The sequence below is a fragment of the Lathyrus oleraceus genome, chromosome 3 (assembly GCF_024323335.1).
Source record: "Lathyrus oleraceus cultivar Zhongwan6 chromosome 3, CAAS_Psat_ZW6_1.0, whole genome shotgun sequence".
Classification (NCBI taxonomy): domain Eukaryota; kingdom Viridiplantae; phylum Streptophyta; class Magnoliopsida; order Fabales; family Fabaceae; genus Lathyrus; species Lathyrus oleraceus.
The window spans coordinates 431,585,492-431,597,947 of record NC_066581.1 but is presented as its reverse complement, the minus strand read 5'-3'; positions in this window follow the sequence as shown (position 1 = coordinate 431,597,947).

Below are 12,456 nucleotides of genomic sequence, written 5' to 3'. Positions count from 1 at the left end.
ATGACTTTGTTTGAAGCACTTGAAAGGATGCCCATGTACAAGAAATTCGTGGAAGAGGTAATGGCTGAAAAGAAACCAACCACTGAAGAACAGGTATCTGGTAAGGAACAATATAATGCAAACTCCCTGGAGCAGAACATTCCTAACAAACAAAAGGATCCAGGAACCGTCACAGTACCGTGCACAATCAAAGAAAGAACCTTCAAAAAGGTACTAATAGATTCGGGAGCCAGTGTGAATCTGATGCCATTATCGGTCTATCACAGGCTGGGTATTAAAAATATCAGTGATATAAAGACAAATCTGAAGTTTGCGGATCACTCAAGAAAAGATGCTTATGGTATAGCTGAAGATGTGCTGGTAACAATAGCGGACTTGACTTTCCCAGTTGATTTTGTAATCCTAGACATACCTGAAGACAATGAGGCACCCATTATTCTGGGTCGACCTTTCATGAAGACGAGTCGATGCAAGCTCGACATGGATGAGTGCACGCTAACCTTGAAAGTTCACAACAAGGAAATAACATTGAATGCTATTGAAAATCAGGAGATGGAAGAAGATACAAAATCTCAGTATCAAGTAGGCTTAATCAAGACATTGAATACTATCAAAGGCTCACCACTGCCAGTAGCCACCCGAAATGGAAAGATTCCTAACACTGGAAGGATAGTTAAAAAGGAATCGTGGTACAAAGGAGTCCACACTGATAAAAGAGACAATTTCCGTGTTGTGGACAAGAGGTGCAACAAGGTTTTGAACCTGAAATACCCCCCATGATAAGGGAAATGAACCGTCGAGCCATGCGACGTTAAACGAAGCGCTTCGTGGGAGGCAACCCACGCGTTTGATTTCTAATTTATTTCGTTTTTAATTTTTGGTGTGCTAAAATTTTGTGTAGGGGAGGAGGAGAATTAAAAGGGCAAAGTTACAAACACCTCCAAGTGGAAGGAAATTACACAAGTGCAGTAAACCAACAGTAGTCGCTGTGAGTCCCCTTTGTATCTGGATTTAAACATTGAGGTCAATGTTTAGTTCAGGTGTGGGGAGGTTTTTCCTTTCATGTTTTACTTCCATCGCTTTTGTTTTTGTTGTCGTCGTATTGTTTTTGTTTGTTTTCGTTGTTTACTTGTGTGTACAGAGTGATGAGAAATGGTTGGACGAATCCGGGATCAATGGTAGTGGATGAATGACACCCCTCATACTTATTCTGATATGGCACCCCGGAAGTTGATGCAACCATGAGAAGGTAAAGTCGGACACAATTTGGTGACACTAGACCAAGAGAGCGGTATGGAAAGACCAAGTCAGGAAAGAACCACATAATACGAAGAGACTTCAGAGCTTGCAAGCTAACCAACATGGTGAGATCACAAAAAGCCAAACACGAAATATCAACATGAGAGTTCAGCCAGGTATGACTTTATCACTCTGATTTTGCGTATGTTCTGTTGACACGTCACAGCATGACAACACACACTGAGGCAAGTTGTTTGTTTAGCCAGGGCCTTTCTAGCCATCCCTATATGTATGTTTCCCTTCGTAAACCCCGTTGAGCCTTAGCCATTTTATTCATTGTAAACCCCATGTTAACGTTTAACCATTATTCATCGTAAACCCCCTGTTAACTTTTAATTATCCATTCCCTTTTGTGTCATAACTCGGTATGATTGTGTGAATTGCAAGATGTGCAATGAAAATAAGTTTGGGGTGAAAATTTTGAAAGGGAAGGCAAGTGCATAAGATGAGATCATAAAAAAAAAAAAAAAAAAAAAAAAAACAGCATGTATGTCCTTTATAAGATAAAAAAGAAAATAAGAAAAGAAAAAAATGCACTTGCCGAGACCTTAGAGATATGAAAGGCTCGGAAAGAAAAAAAAGAAAATAAGAAAAGAAAAAAAAAATTGCACTTTCCGAGACCTTAGAGTCCAACAGATATGAAATGCTCGGAAAGTTGAGTAGAAAAAGAGTCAAAAGAGTTTTTATCCCAAAAATATATGTGATGCACAGGAAAAGAAGAAAAAGTACACAATATGATTACCGAGTTCAAAACCCTTTGTTACCCATTTTTTGTTTATCCCACCGTACCCAAGCCCCGTTACAACCTAAAAAGACCTCAAAAAGTGTGTGAAATCTGCTGTGGTAATGACATTAGAATGTGTTCAAAGTTAAGAGTCCGATACTGTATACTGTGCTGTGAGTGTACACACCTAACCCCGAGAGATATTGTGAGTGAGTGAAAAGCTTGCAGGTGAAGAGGTTTCTGATGTGGAAATATGGTAAACTGCCTGAATTGGAGAGACCTGAAACTCGATTGGAAAGGAAGAACACAAATGGTGAAAGACTAGGTTGCATTGTGGAAAACGAATTCGGAGGTAACCTTTGTTTGGACTCAATACATCACTTGAGGACAAGCAATGAGACAAGTTTGGGGTTGTGATCGGTCACCATTTCCATTGAATTCCCGCCGTTAATCCGACGTATTTTCATCACTCTGGTAAGATTTATGTTTGTTTTTAGTTGCATTTGAGTCAAGTATCAAGTTTTGTTGGTTTGGTATTACATTACATTCGATTACGAGTTTAAGTCAAAAAGACCTCGTTTATGCTTCGTTTGGGTAGTGTCATTGTTCCAGGTTCAAAAGCAAGAATGGTGAAGTTCGGGACACTCTGAAGGACGAAAATATGACAGAACAGCAGGTCAACACGGCCACCCGTGTGCCACCACACGGCCGTGTTGTTGGTCAAGCAGAGAAAAAGATAAAGCAGAAAACAGGGATCAACACGGGCACCCGTGTGTACACACACGGCCGTGTTGATTAAAACAGTGCATCTACACGGGCACCCGTGTGTAGGGACACGGCCCGTGTTGTTGCTACTGTAACAAATGCTGAAATTAATTAATGCAGGAGAAAAAACACGGGCGCCCGTGTGTACACACACGGCCGTGTTGATTGCACGCAGCCTGGAAAACCTAATTTTGCATTGTGAACCGATTCTTCTCATTAAGGGCAGTATGGACCTTTTGCTTGGAGAGGAGGCATCTGAAACTATAAGAAGGCTTGGAAGAGAAAGAAAAAGGGACCTTTTGACAGACGAACGAAAGCATTACAGTGGAGAAGATAGCGAATACAACGGATTCGAAGACGGCGAGATTCAACGGTAGCCACCATTGAAGATCAAATTCTCCTAATTCTTTGTAATGTCTAATCTTTACTTTATGAATTCTTTAAGTACTATGAGAGGCTAAACCCCCTGATGCTAGGGGGTGGTCCTGATATTATCGTATGTTATGAATGTGAACCAATGATTCCTTGATTACTATGTTATGTCTTTCAATTTAATTGTGTGATGTTATTATGCTTTTGTATCGGACAAATACAAATTAATCTATGACTTCCAATAACAGGACTGTGATTGGTAGGGTTTTCACACAATTGGGTTTATGAATGCATCATCTAGGAATAGTAACTTTCATAAATTACCGTAAACCTTGATATATTGTATGATTAAAACCAATGATTAATTGAATGGACATTTGAGTAAGAATTGGTAGTTTAATAGTTTCTCACTTAAGGACTTAAGTAAGAACATTCTGAGGTTAGGTGATTGAATGTATCATAGGCATTAAGGAAATCGGGATAAATTCATAACGGGCTAACTCAACCACTTACCCTAGCATCTTTTATCTTAATCAGTTATTTTTACTATCTTCGTGTCACTATTCGCAATTCCAAAACAAACCAACCATTATCTTTTTGTTTGAATAGAATCGAATTGAAATAAGTAATTCCTACGCAATCCTCGAGATCGATACTGGGAAATAAACTCCCTATTACTACATCGGTGAAAATAGTACACTTGCTAGTTTTCCGATCAAAAGCCAAGGATCAAATTAGAAGTGAAAAGGGGAGGGCTAATTTTGGGGTATGACAGTCAGCGAGGTGACATGTAGACCGTTAGAGCCTCGGAGACGACTCCATTTTCCAGGAATCAGCATGATGACGGGCAATTGGGAGGGGTGATGACGCGTGGGAGTGATGGCCATCATGCTTGAAGGGTTGACTGTCAGCCCTTGTTTTGATTGATTTTGGGTCATTTGATTAGATTTTGGAGTGTTTTCTGTTTTTGATGGTTATTTGATGCCATTTGATGAGTATTGATGAAAAATTCAATATTTTGTTAATTATTGTGTTAATTTATGATGAATTCCTCATGAAGAAGAACATTTTTGAGTTTATGCTAAGATGTTTCAATTCAGTGGAACCATTGATATGACCTTGCTTTGGCGATGGTTTATGCTAAATTTTAGGTTCGAGAAGAAGCAGTAATGGGTATGGAAGTTAGAGGTTAAGATGAGTATTGCATATATTTGTGTAGCATTCATGCATCATGTGTACTGGAGATATGTAAGACTTATGTCCCGTGACTAGTTAGGATTTTGGTTTAGTGACGACTAGGACTTCAGTCCAATGATGATTTAGGACTTTGGTTCAATGACGAGTTGGATGATTTAGTAACACACCTCTAAATATATGAATTTTGGTACCATATGCATTGGAGTATATGAGATGAATACATTGCATGCATAATTGCATTTGTGAATGATTATTGTGTGGATGGATTATATGATTAATTATTTATGCTAATTGCACTATCCCTGTTGCTTTATGCACCATTAACATATGTGAATGTGTTCTCACCCCCTGTTTGTTTATGTGTTATTCTTTACACTTATGGTGGAAATAATCATGTAGAGAATGAATAACTTTAGTTGTTGATTGTATTAGGGGGTGGCATAATGCACCTTCTCTGTTGTTTATCCTTTTTACGTTGTTTAGTTTTCTACGTGTCGCTTTGATAGTGTAACACTGGGTTGGGAATACTTTATGTTGTTTTTTTCTACGAGTTATTGAATTAACTATTTTATGATTCAATGAAGTTTATTTCTATTTATGAGATAATTGGAGTTGCGTTGAAGTTTATTTTCTGCTGCTATTGTTATTTGAGAATGTTATGCTGAGAAATGTGGCACCCTTTTTTAGTATTTTATTCTGCATGTTTTATAAATTCAACGTTTGGGGTTTAGGGTGTTACATAGTTGGTATCAGAGCAGGTCAATTCATTCGGCCTAGGTTTTAATGAACTTGTTTATACCCTGTTGTGTGGTATGTGTGTGAACACTGTCGATGCTTGTTTTTATTAACCGCTATTTTCTTTACTATTTGCAATTTGTTAACATGTCTTGACTGGTTGTAAAAAAAGAAATAGTTGGAGGTAGAAACGATAAAGAGATTGCAGATGCTTTAGAGTCGATGGCTTAGGTGATGGAGCAAGTGAATCATGCTTTGCAGGCTCATCAGAATTAGAATCAAAATGGTGGATTGGTGAGTTCCATGGGTTGGGAAAGTTCTAGAAGAATAACCCACCTACTTTCAAGGGAATGTACGATCTTGAAGGTTCCCAGACTTAGCTTCAGGAGATTGAGAATATTTTCAGGGTTATGGTATACATTGATGCGCAGAAGGTGTTGTTTGAAACATATATGCAATCTAAGGAGGTTGAGTATTAGTGGAAGAACACTCGCCAAAGGATGTAAGTTGCTAATGCTTAAATCACTTAGGTTAATTTCAAGAATGAGTTTCTGGAGAAGTATTTTCTAGCTGATGCTCATAGCCGTAAGGAGATTGAGTTCTTGGAGATAAATAAGGGTAATATGACTGTGGATGACTATGCAACCAAGTTTGAAGAGTTGTGTAGGTTTTGTCATCACTATAATTATGTGGATACTGAATATTCCAAGTGTATGAAGTTTGAAAGTGGTATACATCCTGAGATCAAGTAGTTCATCGAATATCAAAAGATCCGTCATTTCTCAGTGCTAGTCAACAAATGCATAATTTATGATGAGGATAGTAGAGCCAAATATTCTAAATATAAGAGTATGAGTGAGTAGAAGAGTATAAATATGAATCGTTGTAAGTCGTATGTGACTCCAATTGCTAAAGGTAATCATAGGTTCTAGCATAAGGCCGCGAGCAAGAGTGGAACAAGTGGTGGAGGCATTTCTGCTTCTCTGAGATGTTTTAAGTATGGAGGGTTAGGTCATCGTGTCGTTAAGTCCAAGGGTGAAATTATGACTTATTTCCATTATGGACAACTAGGTCTTATCAAAACACAATGTCATAAGCCTATGAAAGCGCCAGATGCCACACAAGCTAGTGGGAAAGTGTTTTCTCTTAGTGGTGTTGATGTCTTGAGGTTAAATAATTTGATTTGAGGTATGTGTTTCATAAATGGCATGACTTTGATTGAAATCATTGATATGGGTGAAACACATTCGTTCATATCTCATTATTGTGTTATAAAGTTGAATTTGGTAGTGTCTCCTATGAAGGGTAGTATGGTCATTGATACCTCGGACAATGTTTATGTGACTACTTTGTTGGTTTGTCTTAATTGTCCCCTGACCATTTATGTTAAATATTTTGGAGTTGACTTGATTTGTTTACCCTTAAGGCAACTAGATGTTATTCTGGGAATAAATTGGTTAGAGTTCAACCATGTTCACATTAAATGTTTTGATAAGACCATGTTGTTTCCGAAACCCGAAAAGAGTACGGATTCGAGATTCATATCCACCAAACAGGTACAAATGTCCATAAAGAAGGATGATCATATTCTCGTGATTTTTGCTTCTTTGAGAGTGGAAAGCGAAGTTGTAATTGTTGATATGTCTGTTGTGTGAGATTTCCCTGATGTTTTTCCTAAGGATATTAATGATTTACCGCCAGAGTGTGAAGTGGAGTTTTCCATAGATTTAGTATCTAGTACTAGACCTGTGTCGATGTCACCGTATAGAATGTTTGCTTTTGTAAAACCCTAATTTTGACCCTAAGTTCCCTCATGCTATCTCATCATATGCATTGGCTTTGGGATCACACCTTGGCACCCTCCTAACCCCTCATTCATTGGGTTTGCATTGGGAGAGGTCACCAAACACTTTTGATTGTATCATACTTTTTTGTTCATTATTTATTAACCAAAATACCAAAAATATGTCAATGTATAGTTTAACTCTTTTGTAAGTAGTGTGTGTATGTTCACCTATGCTTCATCAAGCTCATATCTAGGGTATAAGACCCTCAATGCAAGGAGATCAATCAAGAGATGGTTCAAATTGACTCTAGACATCGTATATGGGTCCCCATGATCTTCACATATCATTTTGATCAAGAATTCATCAAGAGTTTGAAGCATGTTTGCCTTGGAAGCCCTAATTCATTTGGGTATCTTGTGTGACTTCCTCAATAAGTTTCTTCAAAATATGATCAAACATTTCAAGGGATACTTCATATTACATCATCCTACACATATATGATCCTCCATGAGTCCCAAAGATCAAGATAATTTCAAGTTAGCAAGGTGGTTCATGGTGGTTGCCTAGTGAAAGTCAACTGGTCAAAACTGGGGTTCCCTAGACCCTATCTCCTACAACTTTTGTCATATGAAAATAATCCCAAGAGAAACATTACTCATAATTACATTCCAAACAATTTTCATGTTTAAGTCAAGAGCTAGTTTTTGTTGGAAAGTCATTTTTGTATTGTGAAAGATTATAAGTCATTTTGTTTGAACCCTAGTTAGAAGGTCAACTTCCAAAGACCATAACTTGCTCAATTTTTATAAGACGAAAGCCATTAAAGTTTCATAATTAAATTAAATATTTCCTTTTCAACTTTGATGTTTAGAGGAAGTTCAAATTCAACTTGAAAATGCATGTGCCAACAGGAAACATTATAGGTCATTTTGGGCCACTACCATTGAACAAGTGACTTTCCTCAACTTCTAAAATGCATAACTCCTTCATGAGAAATCCAAATGAGATAAACTTTGTGACTAAATTGAATAGGTTTAAAAGAGATACAACTTTGATGAAGGAACTGTTTCCATTTGAAGTCCATAGCAAAAGTTATTCAAGGTGGAAGAAGTGAACATTTGACTTGGTACTTAGAAAATTTTCAAATATGTTTGATTTTCCAAATTTCCACCTCAAACTTCATCATGATCCAAGCTTCAAATGGAAAAGTGTTCAACCTGAAAGTTGTTCCCCTTGATCTCACCTTTCCAAAAAGTCCAAGATCATCTCATTTGGATCAAAATTAAGGGACTTACGCATGGGTGTAATACATGGCCCCATTTGGAAAGATTTCTGATCAATTTTCATTTCAACATTGCATGGTCCCTTTATTTTGTTTCAACATCATTTGGAATTAAGTTTGGACCCTTTGACACCATTGATTGGGCTTTGTACACGCCCATGCAAGCATGCATGAAATCATTGCTATTTTTAGATTTTTGAATTTAAGTGTGAAAAAAGAATTGAGTAAGGCTATAAATACAAGTCCCTTGAACTCAGAAATGCATCAACACCTTGCCCAAGCTTTGCCAAGAGAACTTAGACCCTCACACCATAGAATTTCTTGAGGATCTCATTGAAATCGAGTTTGAATTTCACCTTCTGTTTTGAAGGTCAAACTCCAATAATTCATTTCCCTTTCCATCTCAATTGATCACTGCAAGCAAGAGGAGGAAGAATCAAGCAAATCCAGATCAAGATCAAGCTGAATTGAAATTACTCGAAGGTGAAATTTCAGAAACTTCATCTCTTTGATTCTCTCTCAATTCTTCATTATTCTTTATGATTTTTGGTTGGCTGAAGTCCTACCAATAAAGGCAACAAGATTGAGTTGCTTTGAGGTCAAATCGAAACAACTCAGTTCATGATCCTCAAAATTCAAATCCCTATATTTTTTTATATACTTGGAATTGGAGAAAATTGAGGCCAAATTCGTGATCCTGAGCATTTTCTCTTCAAAATAGTGTCCTTGTTTTCCTTTTTCATGAAGTTTAGGTTGGACCAGTCCAGTGGTCCTCACCGGAGAAGATGACCGGAGCTAGAGCTCCGGTGATGTGTTGGCAAGGTTCCAACCATCTGATCTTGGTTCAACGTTTTAATCTTAGCCTTCAATACTGATTACCACGCGTATGGCGCTTTGACTCAGGTCCACAATGGATAGCGCGCACGTGGCCATCAGATTGCCACCTCAACTAATAAGGAAGATCTGATGGCCTTTATTTTTTTTTGAAGTTTTTGATTTTTCATTTAATTGCTTTATTTTGTTTAATTCATAATAATTTCATTTTTATCCACTTCGGGGAAATATGTGGGGAAATGACCCGCCACACGGTGTTCTAGCAATGATGAAATGCCGAGATTCTGACTGGGGAGAGAACGACACTGAAAACCTGTTGTTGGGGAAAGCGATAGTGGTTCTGGAAACCACGATCTGCGGGAGATGACTCAGCAGGGGAAGCAAACACTGATACGGTACCGAGGTTCTGCTTCACGGAAAGAAACCATGGATCTGGCATCGAACTCCAAGGAGTAGCCGATTCTGCTGGGAAGATACAGTCTGGCACTGTCAACTCTACTGGGGATATACAATTTGGCACGGTCAACTCTACTAGGGAGTGTATGTCCTGAAACAAACGCTTGGGGAAGTACAGTGGTGAGAACCTGCTGGGGATTTGAAGAATCCAACACTCTGATCAGCTCTGCAGGGATAAGACACCGAATTCGTCTGTTGGCGACTTCATTGGAGAAGATATTCACGATCATCTGCAGGGGATTTTAAGGAAATGCCCTGAGGGTATTTGTTCTGAATAGATGATCCAAAGCACTTAAAATTTACAGCAATTTTAAATTTTTATTAAGCATGTACCTGTAAAGCCCTTATGTGTCATGATGCAATGTTTATCAAAAATTTGGACGTCATTTTTGCAAACAAAATAGTAAAGTGAAAATGAAAACAGAGATATGCTGAATAACATGATTTTATTGATTGAATGGCCTCTGAATAGGCATTTATATCAGGAAGCAATCCCTGGAAAGAGGTAATCGCACAAAAGATAAAAACAGAAATTAATCTAATGGCAATGTGAAATGGATTTCTATTGGGTTCCAATTCTGCTATGACTTGCCCGTCTTCAAGATCCTCCAGATGATCAGCCTTCTGAAAAGGTGATTGGACTGTTTCCTACCTTTCAAAAATTTCCAGCTATCGACATGAGATGAGATTCAGAACTAACTCAGAACGCAGTCATTCGCTTAATCCCTAACTTTTGCCTGGATCGCCCTTTTCGGGTTTTCAATCCACCGGGATACCCATTTTTGCCTAAGTTGCCTTTTCAGGTTTTCAACTTACCGGGTGTACGATCTTTTCATTTTTAATCCCTAATTTTTGCCCGAACCTTTTCATTTTCTTGGTTCGTCGGGATGCTCATTTTTGCCTGGACTATTCTTTTTACTGTCCAGCGGGTCTATTTTATTCGAAGTATTTTTTAACTGCGTCTGAGTTCACAGGGGAAGTGAAGCTTTCACCATCCATAGTTGCAAGCATTAAGGCCCCACCATCAAAAACCTTGGTGACAATATACGGTCCATCATAGTTAGGAGTCCACTTGCCCCTGTGATCTGTCTGAGGAGGAAGGATCCTTTTCAACACTAAATCTCCGACTTGGAAACAACGAGGACGCACTTTCTGATCAAAGGCTCTCTTCATCCGACTCTGATACAACTGCCCATGACAAATGGTTGCCATTCGCTTCTCTTCGATAAGACTTAACTCATTGAACCTTGTCCGAATCCATTCGGCTTCGTCTAACTTGACATCCAACAGGACTCTTAGAGAAGGAATCTCCACTTCAACAGGTAGGACTGCTTCCATACCGTACACAAAGGAGTAAGGGGTTGCCCCAATCGACGTACGTACTGAAGTACGGTACCCATGCAAGGCGAAGGGTAGCATCTCATGCCAATCTCTGTACGTGACGACCATCTTCTGCACAATCTTCTTTATCTTCTTATTTGCCGCCTCAAGAGCGCCGTTCATCTTAGGGCGGTAAGGGGAAGAATTGTGATGCTGAATATTGAAGTTCTGACACAACTCCTTCATCATTTTGCTGTTGAGATTAGAACCATTATCAATAATGATTCTTTCGGGAATCCCATAGCGACAAATGATTTCCTTCTTGATGAAACGGGCAACCACATGTCTGGTGACATTCGCGAACGACGCTGCTTCGACCCACTTGGTGAAATAGTCGATGGCAACAAGGATGAAGCGATGCCCATTGGAAGTTGTCGGCTCAATTTTTCCGATCATGTCAATGCCCCACATAGCGAACGGCCACGGCGAAGTCATCACATTCAGAGGATTTGGCGGCACATGCACCTTATCAGCATAAATCTGGCATTTTTGACACTTCCGAGCATATTTGAAGCAATCTGATTCCATGGTCATCCAATAATAACCCGCTCTCAACAATTTCTTAGCCATTGCATGTCCGCCGGCATGAGTACCGAAGGAACCTTCATGAACTTCCTGCATTAACATGTCCGCTTCGTGTCTGTCCACGCATCTGAGCAAAACCATGTCGAAGTTCCTCTTATACAGCACATTGTCTTTGTTCAAGAAGAAACTGCCTGCCAATCTTCTTAAAGTCTTTCTGTCGTTGTTGGATACCCCTGCAGGGTACTCTTGATTCTTCAGAAAGCACTTGATATCGTGATACCAAGGCTTGTCGTCGACTACCAGTTCAGCAACAAACACATATGCGGCCCTGTCAAGGCGCATCACATCGATCCTGGGAGCATGGTTCCAACGAATTACCTTGATCATGAAGGATATAGTAGCAAGTGCGTCTGCCATTTGGTTCTCATCACGAGGTATATGATACAATTTTACTGTTGTGAAGAAAGTCAACAGTCTTCTCGTGTAGTCTCTGTAAAGGACCAGAGTGGGCTGGAGAGTATTCCAATCACCATTCACTTGATTGATCACCAGAGCTGAATCTCCGAAGATGTCCAGAGTCTTGATTCTCAGATCAATGGCTTGCTCAATACCCAAAATACAGGCCTCGTACTCAGCTTCATTATTTGTGCACCCAAAAGTCAAACGAGCGGTGAAAGGTATGTGGGCACCTTTCGGAGTTGTAATGACAGCACCAATTCCACTTCCTCTGGCGTTGACAGCCCCATCAAACAACAAAGTCCACTTTTCGTTTGGATCAGGTCCCTCCTCAACAACTGGCTCTTCACAGTCTTTCATCTTGAGGAACATGATGTCTTCATCTGGAAAATCAAACTTCATCGGCTCATAATCATCAATCGGCTACTGAGCAAGATAGTTCGACAGAATACTCCCTTTGATGGCTTTCTGGGATGTATACTGGATATCATACTCTGTCAGTACCATTTGCCAACGAGCCACCCTTCCGGTGAGAGCTGGCTTCTCGAATATGTATTTGACTGGATCCATCTTAGAAATCAACAAGGTAGTATGGTTCAACATATACTGCCTCAGTCGGCGAGCAGCCCAGGCCAAAGCACAGC